Below are 15,068 nucleotides of genomic sequence, written 5' to 3'. Positions count from 1 at the left end.
CCTGAATTAATACAAGTAGCACCATTTGTACAAACGTGTGCTTTTTTTTTGAGTACTGAGAATTCCGGAGCAATGAAAAAAAATAGTGGGGGTGGGATTAGGGTGGGGATGGGAATAGAACTAAATTGTGGGAGATGTTTGATCAGTTTCTGGGTGTGTCCGTTCTTGTTTCATTCTTGAACAGTCTGATGAAGGAAAATGTTTTCCACTGCCTAGTTGATGAAACTATTTGAGCTTTTAAAAAATTAAATGAAACTTAATACACAGTTTGGGGGTGCATCATGGATTGATTTAGAAATGGGTGTTCTTTTGGTATGCCACTGAGGCCACCCTAGAATAGGGTGGGTCCTAAACCTTATCACATTTGCATAGTGACATCCAAAAAAGCCAAAGAGACAATAGAAACACCAACACACCATTGTCCCAAATGGAGATGGTTGCCGCTGCAAGTCCCCAAACACAGAAGATTGCAGGCAGCTACTAGAAGCTGGAAAAAACAAATAAGAGTCCAGAGCAGCAGTTCTCAGCCTGTGGGTCGCGACCCCTTTGGGGGTCAAACGACTCTTTCAAAGGGGTTGCCCTGATTTGTAACAGTAGCAAAATGACAGTTATGAAGTAGCAACGGAAATTATTTTATGGTTGGGGTGGGGGGGTCACCACAACACGAGGAACTATATTAAAGGGTCGTGGCTTTAGGAAAGTTGAGAACCCCTGGTCTGGAGCCTCACCTTGATTTCTGAAGTTTAGCCTCCTGACTTGTGAGAAAATTCATCTGTGTCCCTCCCAACTGCCCAGGTATAGTACGTTTGGTTAGAGTCATGCTTGGGCCGTGTGAATTATTCTGGGGAGAGTGGAGAAGACCTGGCAGCTGGGATGCAGAGGGACCTGCTGCCTTTGCAGCCACAACATGGCCTTACAGCACACAGGTGAGGAGCCTGACCAGGAGGCTGGCTGTCAATCCATGGCCAGTTGACCTGCTCCCTTCAGCTGACCTGATGGATGGGTCCAGCAAGGACTAATGTTACAGATCAGTTATATGTAGATGTGCATTCAAAGCTATTTGTGTATTTGTATGCTCTAGAAATTTAATATTCTCTTTGATTTTTCTTAGGTTAGGTTTACAATATCTCTATCATGTAAAGATGAATTAACAATGTATTTTCTAAACATAGATGAATAATTTTAAAAAATAGAAATAACTTTAGAAAGAAACCTCATGTGCTTTTTGGCTTGAATAACCTTACACTTCATAATTCAGTTTTAATACCCATCTTTGATCTGCTTTTAGCATAGTGATCAACCAACAAATGTGACAGCGGCCATCTGAGGCACCTTTGATGTGGAAGACACTCTGCTGGGTTAATTACCTCACAGCTCGGGAAACAAAAAACCTTTCTGGCTTAGAATCCAAGGGAAAGACCCTCATCAATTGATGTCAGTAGCAAGCTTTGCTGTTAGGTTGTTGGTGGTGCTGTCGTTTGAGCCAGTTCTGAGTCATAACAGCCCACACCCACCCCAGCAGGAGGAAATACTGTCCCAGGCCCGCACCATCCTCACCATTGTTGCTATGTGTGAGCCCATTGTTAGCAGCCACCGTGTCAACCCACCTCATTGAGGCTGCTTGTCTTTCCCCCCTAACCCTCTAGGTTACCAAGCACGATGTCTTTCTCCAAGGACTGAAGGGCATGTCCTGATAACATGCCCCAAGAACAGACGCCATCTCATTATCCTCACGTCCAAGGGCCATGATGGTGGCACATCTTCCAAGACAGATTTGTTTGTTCTTCTGGAAGGCCAAGGTCTATTCCATCTTCTGTACCAGCGTCCTAATTCACCATCATCAAGTCACCTTCGGTCCTCCTGGTCGTTGCCCAGCTTTTGCACAGTCATTGACAGGACCCTGGCTTGAGTCAGATGCACCAAAGTCCTCAAAGTGGCATCTTTGCTCTTGAACATCTTACAGGGTCTTTGGTAGCAGATGGTTCAACATGACTTTTCTGCTGCCAGCAGCGTTGACAGTGGAACCACGTAAATAAAATCCTTGACAACTGCACTATTTTCCCCATTTAGCATGATGTTGCTTATTTGTCCCGTTATGAGGATTTTTGTTTTTGTTATGTTAAGGTATAATTCATACTGGAAGCTGTAGACGTTGCTCTTCATCAGTAAGTGTTTTAAGTCCTCTGTACTTTCGTTGTGCAGAGTTATGTCATCTGCATATTCCAGATTGTGAACGCGGCTCCTCCAATCCTTTTTCACTTTCTTCTACCATATTCTTCTTCATATAGTCCACCTTTCTCCAATTATTTGCTTACCATAAGCAAGCTGAATAAGTATGGTGAAAGAATACAATTCTTACGCACATCTTCCCGGATTTTAAACTTTACAGAATGACCTTGTTCTATCTGAATGATCTCATAGTGACCCTATCAGACAGGGCAGATCTGTCCCTGTGGGTTTCTGGAATGGTAGCTCTTTACAGGACTAGGAATCCTTATCTTTATCCCATGGAACAACTGTCCACTTCACATGACTGACCTGTCCATTAGTAGCCCAGTGCATCACCCACTACATCACCAGAGCTGAGTCAGGTCTTATGAGTTAATTTAACACACATTTGCCTAGATTATTAGTAGCTCCTGCTACTTTTTCTTACTTAATATTGTTTTAAGTGATCTCAACTGTACTTGCCTAGTATGGATGTCTATACACCCACTCACTGCCATTAAGTTGATGCCAACTCTTCGGGGGGGTTGAGGCTCTACATTGTTACAGAAGTTGTCCATCTCATCTTTTTCCTGCAGAGCAGCTGGGGGGTTGGAACTGCTGACCTTGTGGTTATCAGCTCCACTACCATCCCCATCCCTCCACCCCCTCAAAAAGACAAAAACCAAAGACCGACTCACTGAGCATCATTGAGTTGATGCCATCTCATCGCGCCCCTCTAGGACAGGGTAGACCTGCCCCTCTGAGCTTCCGAGACTGCACCTGTTGACAGGAGTATAAAGTCCCACTTGTCTCCCGCACTACACCACCTGCGCTCCTTATTTTGGCTATACAATCCTTCAGTGTTGTGACTCAAGGGTTGCATTTGTTTCTCCAGTTCTATCAGCTTTAAAAATTCTGAGGATGTTTGTCCTTTTTGTCTTGTTATCTCCAGGTCTTTGCTCATTTTGTTATAGCACTTGGTATCCTTGAGCTTCCCTTGGAAATCTTCTGTTCAACTCTTATTTCATGGTTCTTTTCCCATTTGCTTTAGTTAATTTACATTCAAGAGCAAGGTTTAGCTTTTCTTCTGACAGCCATTGTCGTCTTTTAAAACCTTTTTATCCTTGTCTTTCCAATGACCTTTTGGTTTCTTCATGAATGGTGTCCTTGGGGCCATTCCACAGTCCATCTGTCTTTTGGTCACTAGCGTGTGATGTGTCAAATCTGTTCTCGAGTTGGTCTCTAAATTCAGATGGAATGTCCTCAGGATTGTACTTTGGCTTTCATGGACTTGCTTTAATTTTCTCCAGCTTCAAATTGAGCTTGTAGATGAGCAATTGATGGTCTGTTTCTCAGTTGGCTCCTAGACTTGTTCCGATGGATGATAATGTTGAGCTTCTCTGGCATCTCTTTCCATAGATACAGTCGTTTCTCCTGAGGAATGGCTGGTGGTTTTGAACTGCTGGCCTTGGGATAGCTGCCCAACGGATACTCATTATGCTCCCAGCATAGGTCCTTGTGTTTATTTACCAGTCTGCAGAGGGCAGTTTCACCACATCAAAGATTCAGCTTCTAGGTATGCCTGGCACCTGCTTCTCTTCAAACCGCACCTTCCTACAGAGTCAGCCTGTGCTGATTTACTGATCTGTAGTGACTAGTCCCCGCCAGATTGGTAAATAGAAGTAGACCCTTGTTTACCTTGCTTACTGGATAAGCTGCTCCTGCCACCGTCAGCAGGCTTGAAAGCTCAGAGTACAGACTGAGAACAATCTCCCGACGTGCTCAGAAATCAATACCACAGTCCCATACAGCTCAACTCTGCTCTTCCTACAAACACTCTAGAAATTTCTGCCCTCATAGAAACTCCCCGGCACGCTCAACCCAGAGTTTGCGTCTGCACAACAGCACGTCCACAACATCCACGGCTTTGGGCCTCCCCTTGTTTTTCTCAGGGAAAACATGTTGCCGTTATCAAGTGGCTATATGTTGTGAAATGTTCACAGCTTATCAAAAATTCTTCATTAAGAGAAATGCTTGCCAGCAAGCATATCAACAACAGCCTCAGACACACACACACACACATTCTTCAGAACATTCCAGCCTGTGTCAACACAATACCAGATAAGCACAAACCCAGAACCCAAACAAGGTACTGACAGAGCCTGCGAGTAAAGAAAAACCTTCGTGTTCCGCAGGCCTGTGGCCTCACTTACCTCTGCGTGGTCCGAATTTTAAGGCATTTTTATTATCTAGCCATCTGGTGTCCTAATTGGTGTCTACTTGGGGAAAGACAGTCCTTAATTTTTTTTATAATCATTTTATGGAGGGGCTCGTACAACTCTTATCACAATCCATCCATCCATCCATTGTCTGTCAAGCACATTTGTACATTTGTTGCCCTCATCATTCTCAAAACATTTGCTTTCTACTTGAGCCCTTGGTATCAGCTCCTCATTTTCCCCTTTCCTCCCCGCTCCCCTCCCTCATGTATCCTTGATAATTTATAAATTATTATTTTGTCATATCTTACAGTCTTTAAATTTTCAAAGAAAGAAAAATCTCAATCACTGGACTCTGAATGGTAGTAACTTAGTGTATGAAATGCATGATAAGTAGTTTTGTGTGTTTTTTAAAATCACATTGGGAATTAACATGATGACTTATCTCAGTGTATCATAAAGATTATGGCCCCAACATATACATGACTTTCTATCAATGTATATATGACTTCTATCACTTCTATCATGACTCAGAATGATCAATGCTTTTTAAAGGTGATTCCAGACACCATATTGCTACTGATTCAGTTACTAGCATTTTAGCAAATGTTACTCAAAAGCATTCAAGTCTCTCATTTAGGATATACTTAAGGGAATTTCTCTCCTGTATTTGGTACATTTAGACAATAAAATCAAATTAAAAGGATGCTATATAGGGAGAAAAAGAAAAATTATAGTTATTTTTAAAATTGTGGTCAAAATATACCCTTGCCAATTCAACAACTTTTACATGTAGAATTCAGGATACTGGTTACATTCTTCATGCTGTGCAATGGTTACCACTGCCTTTTCCCAAATGATTCGCCACCATTACCAAACTCACTGCCTGCCCCCACACGGTGATCCTCACTCTCCCCTCTCCCACCTTTGGAACCATGGCTGTGCATTGACCTTTAAACACTGGCTAAAAGGGAGAATTTTTTTCCCCTTGACAATCATTTCCATTTATGTTAGGCTAGGTTCTGTAAAGAAGCAAAACGAGTTATCCTTATAAGTATGTATATATAGAAAGAGATCTATAACAAGAAATGGCTCACACGGTTGTGGAAATGGGTAAGTCCAGTCTGGTTTAAGTCTAGAGGTCAAGTGTAAGCTTGAGGTTAGGGTCTGATCAAGAATGAGATGGGCCCCATCAGGAATGATGTACCCTGAGCTCAGGTTTGCTCAATCAATAATGGAGGTATAGCGAGAGGTCTCTGGTTTATTAAATTTTCCTGAATGGAGACAAGATTATTTTAATAGAGCCTGAGGCCAAGGTTGCATCTTTTCGTAAGGAGCACAGCACTGTTGTGGTACAGGCATTAGGTCCCTTGTAGGGGTTTCTAACTCCCCAGGCTTCCCCTGACTCATATAACTGCAGGGTTGACTGACAGGAAGCAGGAAGATGAAGCAGAAAGACCAGTCAGGCAGGTGGACACAGAGTCAAACGAATCCACGGTTGGCAGGTTGTTGGTGGCTTCTGGGATCGGCAGGCATTATAACAGGAAGTCAATGAACCAGATGCAAAATTCAGATTCAGCTGCAGAAGTGAGCCAGTTTCCCCACAGTGTCAATCTATACTGAGTTGTCCACACCCTGAATGAAACCTTGACAATTTCTACACAAAATGTTCAGTGACCTTAATTTTGTTTTCACAATGTGGCAGCATTTAAAAAAAAAAGTGTTCTGCTGGTTCTGTGTCCAGCATTCTAGCTCCCTTGCCCCTTTATCTTTTCATTTTTGCTTTAGAGAAGTGTCTCCCAAAGTAGAGGCTCGCTACCAGCCCCTGGGGAGTGCCGGGATGATCCGGGGAACAACAAAAGCAGTTATGCGGGTGCCTACACTTTATCTTGGAGGCTGGGCTATTTTGTACATGAGTTTTTAATTGCCAGGAGGCGAGATATAGATATGAAAAGATGGTGGTAGGCCAAAGAAGTTTGTGAGTCTATTATTTAGAGTAAAGGCATTTTGGTCTCAGGCAGATGATTTTTTTAGTAAAGCGCCGTTATGGGTAATTTCCTTAATTTTGTGTGCTAATTTGTCATTGGAATAAAAGGTGATCTTGCAATCCTCGGGGATTCTTTTTGTTAAATTTCCATAGTGGGTTCCCAGGTTTTTCCTTGTTGGAAACCATAGTGACATGCCGGTCTCCACCGACTGTTCACTGGCCAGGCATCAGACCCACGTTCCCCGGACAGATGGTGAGAAGTCTACGGCTGAATCACCAGTGCCTTCCAAACTGGACTACCTGTCATTGATTTTTTAATTTTATTTATTTTTTACTATGATGCTCTTGCATTTTAAATCTCCATGTCTTATTTTAAAATGTTCTTGAGTAAGCAATAAAAAAATATTCACTTTAGTAAATCTCAACTATTATGTCGTTTAAAATCCCGTGGAACATCCTGCAAAGAGTGAATCCAGCACACGCTCCTGCGATTCTGCTGTGAGTGGAGTGAAACATCAGTTTTACTTGAAAGAATGGCAGTCAATCCAGGGTTACTCCGACTTGGGGATGTGGCCAACATTTTCTCAGAAACAAAGGAGGAAAGCCTGTCACTTTAGGAAAACAACTGCCTTTTTTATTGACCATGGCATCGTTTCAGCTTTCAAGTTGAAAGGAGAGTTTTGGGAAACTTGTATTTGCTACATTCGCTCAAAAGCTTCCCGGTGGACTTTTGTGCGGAGATTGGGAGTGGTAGTAAATGGATGGGATTTGCTTTGATATGAGAGGCACCAGTGTCTGGAAGAGCCACGGAACTCAATTAATTATTATTTTGCATGGGCATGGATCTGAGATCCATTCAAATATGAACAAGACCCAGGGCTCTTAATGTGACGGTGTAAGAAAGGGTCATTTAATATGGTTTCAGCTTCCACATTAAAATGAGCCTTAGAGGATTTTCTAAGTGAGTGCAGTATTAGAGAAAAATATTCATAATTATCAGGAAAGCCGATTAAGTGCTCCTTCCTTTTTCTCATTACATAGCTATGCAAGGTTAGATTATATGCATATATTTCAATCAAAACAGGATCTCACAAGAAATTGAGTGCAGAAGCAGATACGGCAATTTAGCTGTATTCCACCAACACAGACATTAGAGACTTGCAAAAATGCAAAAACAATGGCACACTTTATCTGTTTTGATAAATGAAAGTTACCTTTCACAAAATATTGATGTTAACATTGCTATTTTAAACTTATTTTTAAAAGGGTTACTCACTGTAGTGATAAATATGACTGCTCATTTCATCACAGTAATGATAAAGGAAGTAAAATACTCAATAATGAAGTCAAATACTCAGTATTTCTAGGATGACTTATAAGCATGATATGGGGAAACAACCAGAAAACTGAGTTAATCTTTGATCATAAAGCTCCCAAACTACAGCGATAGACTGTTCAGTGTATATGTTGGTTAAAAAACAAATACAGTGAACCCTCGTTTATCGCGGTTAATTGGTCTAGACCCTACCGTGATAAATGAAATTCCGCAAAGTAGGATTCCTTATTTGTAAATCAAATATTTTCATAGTTAGAGCATAGAGGACATGAAAAAACACCCTTTAGTCACCATTACACTCGTATTACCCAATTTATTAAGCGAAAAAGGGAAAATACAGTAAAACATTTTGGACGTTACAATTATCATTTATTATTTATTATATTATTTATGGCATCAAGTGTGTACAGTATGAGCCAATCAGTGGCAGTAATGACAGAGCATGCGCTGTTACGCAAAAACCGCGATAGAGTGAAGCCGCGGAAGTCGAAGCGCGAAGTGGCGAGGGTTCACTGTATTTTTAACTTTATTTTGTTTGCGTATAATGTTGCTATGAATCCTTTTATAAGTAGAGTTTGCGCTCCAGGTGAAAGCATAAGTATTGCCCCTCTGAAATGAATCAAGTGTTTTTAAAAATTCTCAACTGTAATTTCTAATGTATTAAATAGTAATAGATATATTCTCGTGAAAAGTTCTCTGAGATTCTCAACCATTTGTAACATTTGTCCAGGGTCCTGAGAAAGGCCCGGTGTCCCGGTGGTTGAACACTGGCTGCTAAGCTCAGGTTGTTGGTTCAAGCTCCCCAGCAGTTCTGTAGGAGGAAGGGGAGGTGATCTGCGCTCTAGGGATTGATGGCCTGTAAGCCCGAGAGGCCAGTTCTACTCTGTTCTTCTGAGTCATCAGAAGATGACTAGGTAATAAGTTGAGATTTTTTGTTTTCGCTTTAAATGTGTCCCGAGACCAAAAAGTTAGAGAGTTGCTGGTATGGAGTATGTAATATAAAGCAGAGAATATGATCTACATACCTTTAATAATATACCACAGTAGAACAAATTATAATATAGTGCAAATATGGCCTCATCTAAATATACCATAGAGTAAATTAACATCCTCCTGCAGCAATAGTATAAATGTGTTTGATAAGGCAAATGTTAGTGGTATTAGACTATTCTGGGCCAACCCACTCCAAATCATTGCCCATTAGGAAAACACAAAAGGAAAATGAGAATCTAATGGGTACCTCAAATCCGTCAAAGCATGCACCTAGCCACAGCCTCTCCTGGCACACACACCACCACCACCCCCTAACAACTATTTGGTGGACAATAACCTGAAGTGGCTGGAGAGCAGCTGGCTTGTCTTCTGCAGAGTGATCAGTTTAGTACTGACCCATTGCCATTCGCTTGGTCAGCCTTCTCCTGCTCGGCAGCCTCTTTCTTTACTCCTGTTCTTTAATGTCACACAGGGAGACGACTTCAAGCAAACTATGTGAAATGAAACACAACTAAGAAGGGAAACTAGAGACTGAGGAGGAAATGCCAGCTTCTGTCGTGATGGCCTGACTTCCTTTTTGAAGACTAAAAACTGTCTTTTTTTAAACATGTGGTTTCTAAATGTCTAACAACTAGAAATAAGTCCATGAATCATAGTACCACCATACAATGGATTTTTAAGAGTCAATGGATTTACTTTTGATAGGGAGAAATTTAATAGGGGACACTTCAAAATAAGCCTTAACCCTGGAGGTTAAGAGTTCCGCTGCTAACTGAAGGGTTGGGGCTCAGACTTGCCAGAACTGTGAGGGACAAAGCTGGGGCAGTCAACGCTCATCAGGATTCAAACAACACAAAACTCACTTCCATCAAATCAATGCTGCCTCATAGGGACCCCTGAGTTTCAGACACTGTATTTATAGGAGTAGAAAGCCAAGTATTGCTCCCTCAGAGCTTCTGGTGGTTTTGAACTGCTGACCATGTGGATCAAAGACCAAGGGGTAACCAGTGTGCCACCAGGCATTACAGAGTTGGAAATCCTGTGGGAGCAATTCTACTCTTCCTTCTGTGCTTGCTGTGGCTAGGAATCACTCAATGGCGATGAGTTTTAATCCTCAAAAGATAATGGTCAATGATACAACTCACACACAAACATATCTGGAATGACCACAAGGTATGCCTTGAAATACTACCAAATGCAATTTGGGGTTGCTTACAGTAAGGATTTTAAAGAACATTTTAACTGTGATACCTTGGTCCATTTTCTAAATATTCTGGAATGAGCATTTATTATTTGTATCATAAAAAGATGGATACAAAATAATATATGAGGTGGTCAAAAAAAAAAAAGACCATAAAACAATCACACTCACTACCATTGAGTTGATGCCAGTTCCTCGTGGCCCTGCAGGACAGGGTGGAACTGCCGCGAGAGTTTCCAAGACAGAAGCTCTGTACAGGAGTAGAAAGCCCTGTCTTTCTCCCACGGAGCAGCGGGTAGTTTCAAACTGCTGACCTTGCGGTTAGCAGCTCAACGTGTAAGCACTATGCCACAGGGGCTACGTAAATGAGGTGGTTGGGTTTAATTATTATGTTTCAAATGTAGACAAGAGTTTCTGAAAATTATAATTTCCAAAACTAAATACGTAGTTTTAAAGACCTATCGGGAAAGAGAAACATGTTGTTGTTGTTGTTGTTGTTCTCGGTTGCTTTCCCTTACTCTCAGTGTTTCTTAGAAGATTCTTGTTGCCCTGAATAGTTCAGATATCCCCTGCCTGGGCAGGGTTCCTCAGGAGTCCATGCAAATGTTTGGGGCAAATGACTTCAGGTTGCAAAACTAAGGTTCCCTGCAGGCAAAGTTTCCTTCTAATTTAGAGGAGATAATTTAAATTTGCCTAAAACTCACAAGCTGTTTCTCAAAATATCTGCTAAAAATAAAACCAAACCAAGAAAACCCCCAAGAAATAAATGTGGAAAAGATAGGCCTAAAATGTGTTTTTTTGTTTTTCATCAGGAGGCTTGTGAATATTAAATGCTGAAAAGCAAAATAATATATTTCTTGGAGGTAAAATAAATCTGAAAACCACTTGAAATTGAAATATGAAACCTGATCATAATATCAAAAACAAACAAGCAAACAAAAGCCAAATTAGTTCCTATGGAGTCTCTTCCTTCTCATGGTGAGCCCAGGTCTTCAAGAGTAGAACTACTTCACAGGGCTCTTGCCTATAATCTCTATGGAAGAGACTCACCGGGCCTTTCTTCCTCAGCACTGCTGGCTGGGTCTGAACCATCAAACTTTAAGTTAGGAGCTGTGGCAGTTACATAGTCACCTGTCGATTTGAGTAAAGGGGTGGAGTCTATCCTGTCAATTAGGTCATAGCCAAAGAGGCCTTTGCGTGGGCATGCCCTTCTCCTGAGGATTCTGGGAACTCCTATCTTCCTCCCCAAAGGCAGGACACAAACTCTCTATGCTTTACCTTCCTGTTAGCAAGCCACATGGAGCCACACTGATGGCAGCCAGAGCCCTGGAGATGCGTCCACCCCACTGGATCCACAAGACTTTCCACCCACAAGCCTGTGATCTTCCTGCATTCAGCATCATTGCATGTGTTGCGAGTCTGAAGAGGAATTTATAGACTGGTATTGGACATTTGGGCGAATATCAGACTTAAAAGACTTGATTTGGACTGGGCCAGGATATTTTCTTAATATACAATTACTTTGATATAAAACTCTCTCATATACACATATGAGTGTCTCTGGATTTGTTTCTCTAGTCGACCCAGACTAACACAGTCGCTGAGCTCAAAATGTTTGCTCTACCTAACATCAAAAGAAACCCAAACCTATTCTTGGAATAGATTCTGACTTAAAGCAATGCTATAGGATAGTCCCAGATTTCTAAGGCTATAAATCTTAACAGAAGCAGGCTGCTGTATCTTTTTCCCAAGGGGCAGCTGGTGTGTTCCAACTGCCAGTCTTTTCTATTAGCAGGCAAGTGCTTACCGATTGAGGTAGAAAAGTATTCCCCAGGCTTTGGTCAACTCTCCTGGTGAAGAGAGGGACCTCTTTCCCATCATCTAATTAGCTAAGGTAAGTAAGTGGCGGGCTTATGAGGACTTTGTGATCATGCCTCGGTTAGAACTGTGGACTTGATGCAATAAGGTTAAAGGTGGGGCAATAGACTGAGCACATCTCCTTAGGAAATAACTCACTGCCATCAAGGTGATTATCCCATGCCTGCCTCTACGACATGTTGTGGTCAATGTTCTGTCTGCTGTCACCAGCTCTCTTCTCTTATCTCCTGGATAACCTCACTTCTAAACTGCCTTGCCCTCTGGCTCCTTGTGGGTGTGGCCAGTGGAAGTTCCTGGAACACTGGTTGGAGCAGGACTAAGCAGGCACAGCACTGTCCTCCCACTTGCTCTTGCTCTACTGGGGTTGTTCTCCCTGGTAATAGCCTCCCCCTCTTGGGCCCCACCTTCTCCCAGGTGATGCCCCACATTCCATCTCCACCTTCTTTTCACTTTGTGCTTCCAGCCACAGTTGCTTCCAGCTGTTGCCTCTTCTGATCTGACTTGATAGTTGTCGTTAAGTGCTATTGACTCAGTCCCAGTTCAGAGAAACTGTGCCCGGCAGAATGTACCACCAGCTCCTGCGCCGTCTTTACAATCATTTCTGTGTTTATGCGCACTGTTGGTGGCCACTACGTCAGTCAGCCCTTCTCTTTAAAGGTCTTCCTTTCCCACTGACCCTCTGCCTTACCAAGTGTGGTGTCCTTTTACAGGGGCTGTTGTGTCTTGCTAACACGTCTTATGTATGCGAGACAACAAACGTCTCACCAGCTGCCTTTGTAAGGAGCATTCTGACTGTACACCTTCAATGTCAAGTTTTCTTCTCTTCTGACTTGGATCCGCAATCAATGCCTGTGGAAGCAGCAATTCCAAAATCAAGTGACATACCACAGTGGGAAAATATGCTGTAAAAGGCCCATTTGAAGGGATAAGAAGCAAAGATGTCACTTTGAGGACAAGGTGCACCTGACTCAAGCCAAGGTCTTTTCCATTTTTAACTACTTCATAAGCCTGGTTTTCAAGGCCCATGGAAGCAGCAATCACGAGATCAAACTACACATTGCATTGGGTAAATGTGCTGCACAAGACCTCTTTAGAGGTTTCAAAAGCAAAGATGTTACTTTGAGGGCTAAGGTGCACCTGACCCAAGCCATGGTATTTTCCATTGTCTCGTATGCATGTGAAAATTGGACATTGGACAAGGAAGACCCAAGAAGAATTGATGTATTTGAATTGTGGTGCTGGAGAAGACTATTGAAAGTACTATGGACTACTAAATGGACAAACTGATCTTCCTTGGAAGAAGTACGGCCAGAGAGCTCCTTAGAGGCAAGGATGGCAAGACTTCATCTTACAGACTTGGGACATGTTGTCAGGAGAGTGCAGTCCTTGGTGAAGGACGTCATGCTTGGTGCAGTGGAGAGGGAGTGAAAAAGAGGAGGTCCCTCAAGGAGATGGATGGACACCAGGGCTGCAGCGATGGGCTCAACAAGTACAGGCTGGTGTAGAGCCCGGCAGTGTTTCCATCTGCTGGGCACAGGGTCCCTAAGGGCTGGAGCCGACGTGATGCCCCCTAACAGCCACAACTACCACAACACAAGCATGTGAACGCCGGGCAATGAATAAGGAAGAGCCAAGAAGAATGGACACATTCAATGGGCTGTCTTACCACCCCCAGTTGGCTCCTCCATGCTTTCATCATTTATATAATCAAGCTTCTATATATTTTTTAAATAATTTTATTGGGCACTCATTCAACTCCATCCATCCATCCGTTGTGTCAAGCACATTTGTGCATTTGTTGCCATCATCATTCTCAAAACACTTTCTTTCTGCTTGAGCCTTTGGTATCAGCTCCTCATTCCTCCCCCCCTCCCCCTGGACCCTTGATAATTTAGAAATTATTATTATTTTGTCATGTCTTACACTGACCGATGTCTCCCTTCACCCACTTTTCTGTTGTCCATCCCCCCAGAAGGGGGTTATATTATGTAGTTCCTTGTAATCAATTCCCCCTTTCTACAACCCCCCTCCCTCCACCCTCCCAGTATCACCACTCTCACCACTGGTCCTGAAGGGATCATCCGCCCTGGATTCCCGGTGTTTCCAGTTCCTATCTGTACCAGTGTACATCCTCTGGCCTAGCCAGATTTGTAAGGTAGACTTGGGATCATGATAGTGGTGGCGGGGGAGGGGGCGAGCACTTAAGAACTAGAGGAAAGTTGTAAATGACCCAGAAATACTCAAGTTGGTTTCTGTTTTAATGCGTGATCTCAGACTATATCACTGGCTATAGCTTATTGCTGGGATATGCACTCCAGCACAAGGAAACGTCTATCAGGGAGGCAAGTGAAGACATTTCAAAGATCCACCGCACCATCGAACATCTGCTGCAATGGGAGTGGGAATGTTTAGAGTCTAAGTGAACTGGGGCCTGTTAAAAGCACAGGGATTTCAAGAAATTTGTTTCGCACATGTCAAACGCAAAACAGAAGTGGACTGTCTTACTCCTCCGGTTTGACGGCCAACAGCCAGGCCGTGGTTGAGGCTGTGGCACGCAGAGAGCCCCTTCTTTGCTGAGGAAGAGCTCTCCGGTCCCTGGGAGTGTCAAACCATCGGAGTTCTCCTGAATCGAGGTCTTGCAGAAACCATCCAAAGTTAATAAAACTTACACAATGCCTGGGCATTCTCTATCGTCGCCTAGTGCTGTATTAAGCATGATTGGATAATAGCATCTGTGATTTTTTTTTTCTCAAACCACTCTGGGAAAATTACTAAGCTGGTGTAACATTTGTTCACTTCTCAAATCTGTATTTATTAAGCCAGGACCATAATTTGTGAAATAAAAGAATTACCAGCTGTAACCGATGGGTCACCGACAGGCCACCATGCGGAGGCAGGCATCGAATGTGCCCTTTGAAGAAAGAAGGAGAGGGTGTGCCCAGTGCAGAGCAGACTTAGCATTGTGGGATGACTGTAGGCGACCTCGAGTCATCAGTGACCAGGGCTGAGCAACTCCTGCTGCCTGCAGGGAATGCCGCCTTTTTGGCTGGGTTTGGAAGCAAGGCTTGGTTCGGGTAGAAGCAGGATGGACTGTTCAGGATGCCCCCAACGTGGGAAGTGGGCAGAGTAAATGGCAGCCAGGTAAGGCTGGAGTTGCAAAGTAAAGCTGGCTGTGTGGGCCAGTGCAAACTGTTGTTGTTGTTGTTGTGTGCCATGGAGCCAGTTCCAACCCACAGCGAGCTTATG

General features: G+C 43.0%; 1 long non-coding RNA gene across 3 annotated transcripts in view; it reads left to right on the top strand.

Annotated features, from left to right (window-relative positions):
* LOC123522382 overlaps positions 1-11,269 on the top strand; it is a 21,190-nt gene extending 9,921 nt beyond the window's left edge. Inside the window, exon 4 of one of the 3 annotated variants that reach the window (XR_006680641.1) lies at positions 11,234-11,269. This is a non-coding gene — a long non-coding RNA (uncharacterized LOC123522382). Of the gene's footprint in view, positions 1-795; positions 915-9,215; positions 9,629-11,233 lie in introns of those variants that run through there. The other 2 variants (XR_006680640.1, XR_006680639.1) reach the window with 2 other exon arrangements.
* The last annotated feature ends 3,799 nt before the right edge of the window (positions 11,270-15,068 follow it).

This window comes from Echinops telfairi, unplaced genomic scaffold, assembly GCF_000313985.2.
Source record: "Echinops telfairi isolate 266 unplaced genomic scaffold, ASM31398v2 ScPeMD7_7400;HRSCAF=8409, whole genome shotgun sequence".
Taxonomy (NCBI): Eukaryota; Metazoa; Chordata; class Mammalia; order Afrosoricida; family Tenrecidae; genus Echinops; species Echinops telfairi.
The sequence above is the reverse complement of the archived record's forward strand: the minus strand, read 5'-3'. Positions and strand labels throughout refer to the sequence as shown.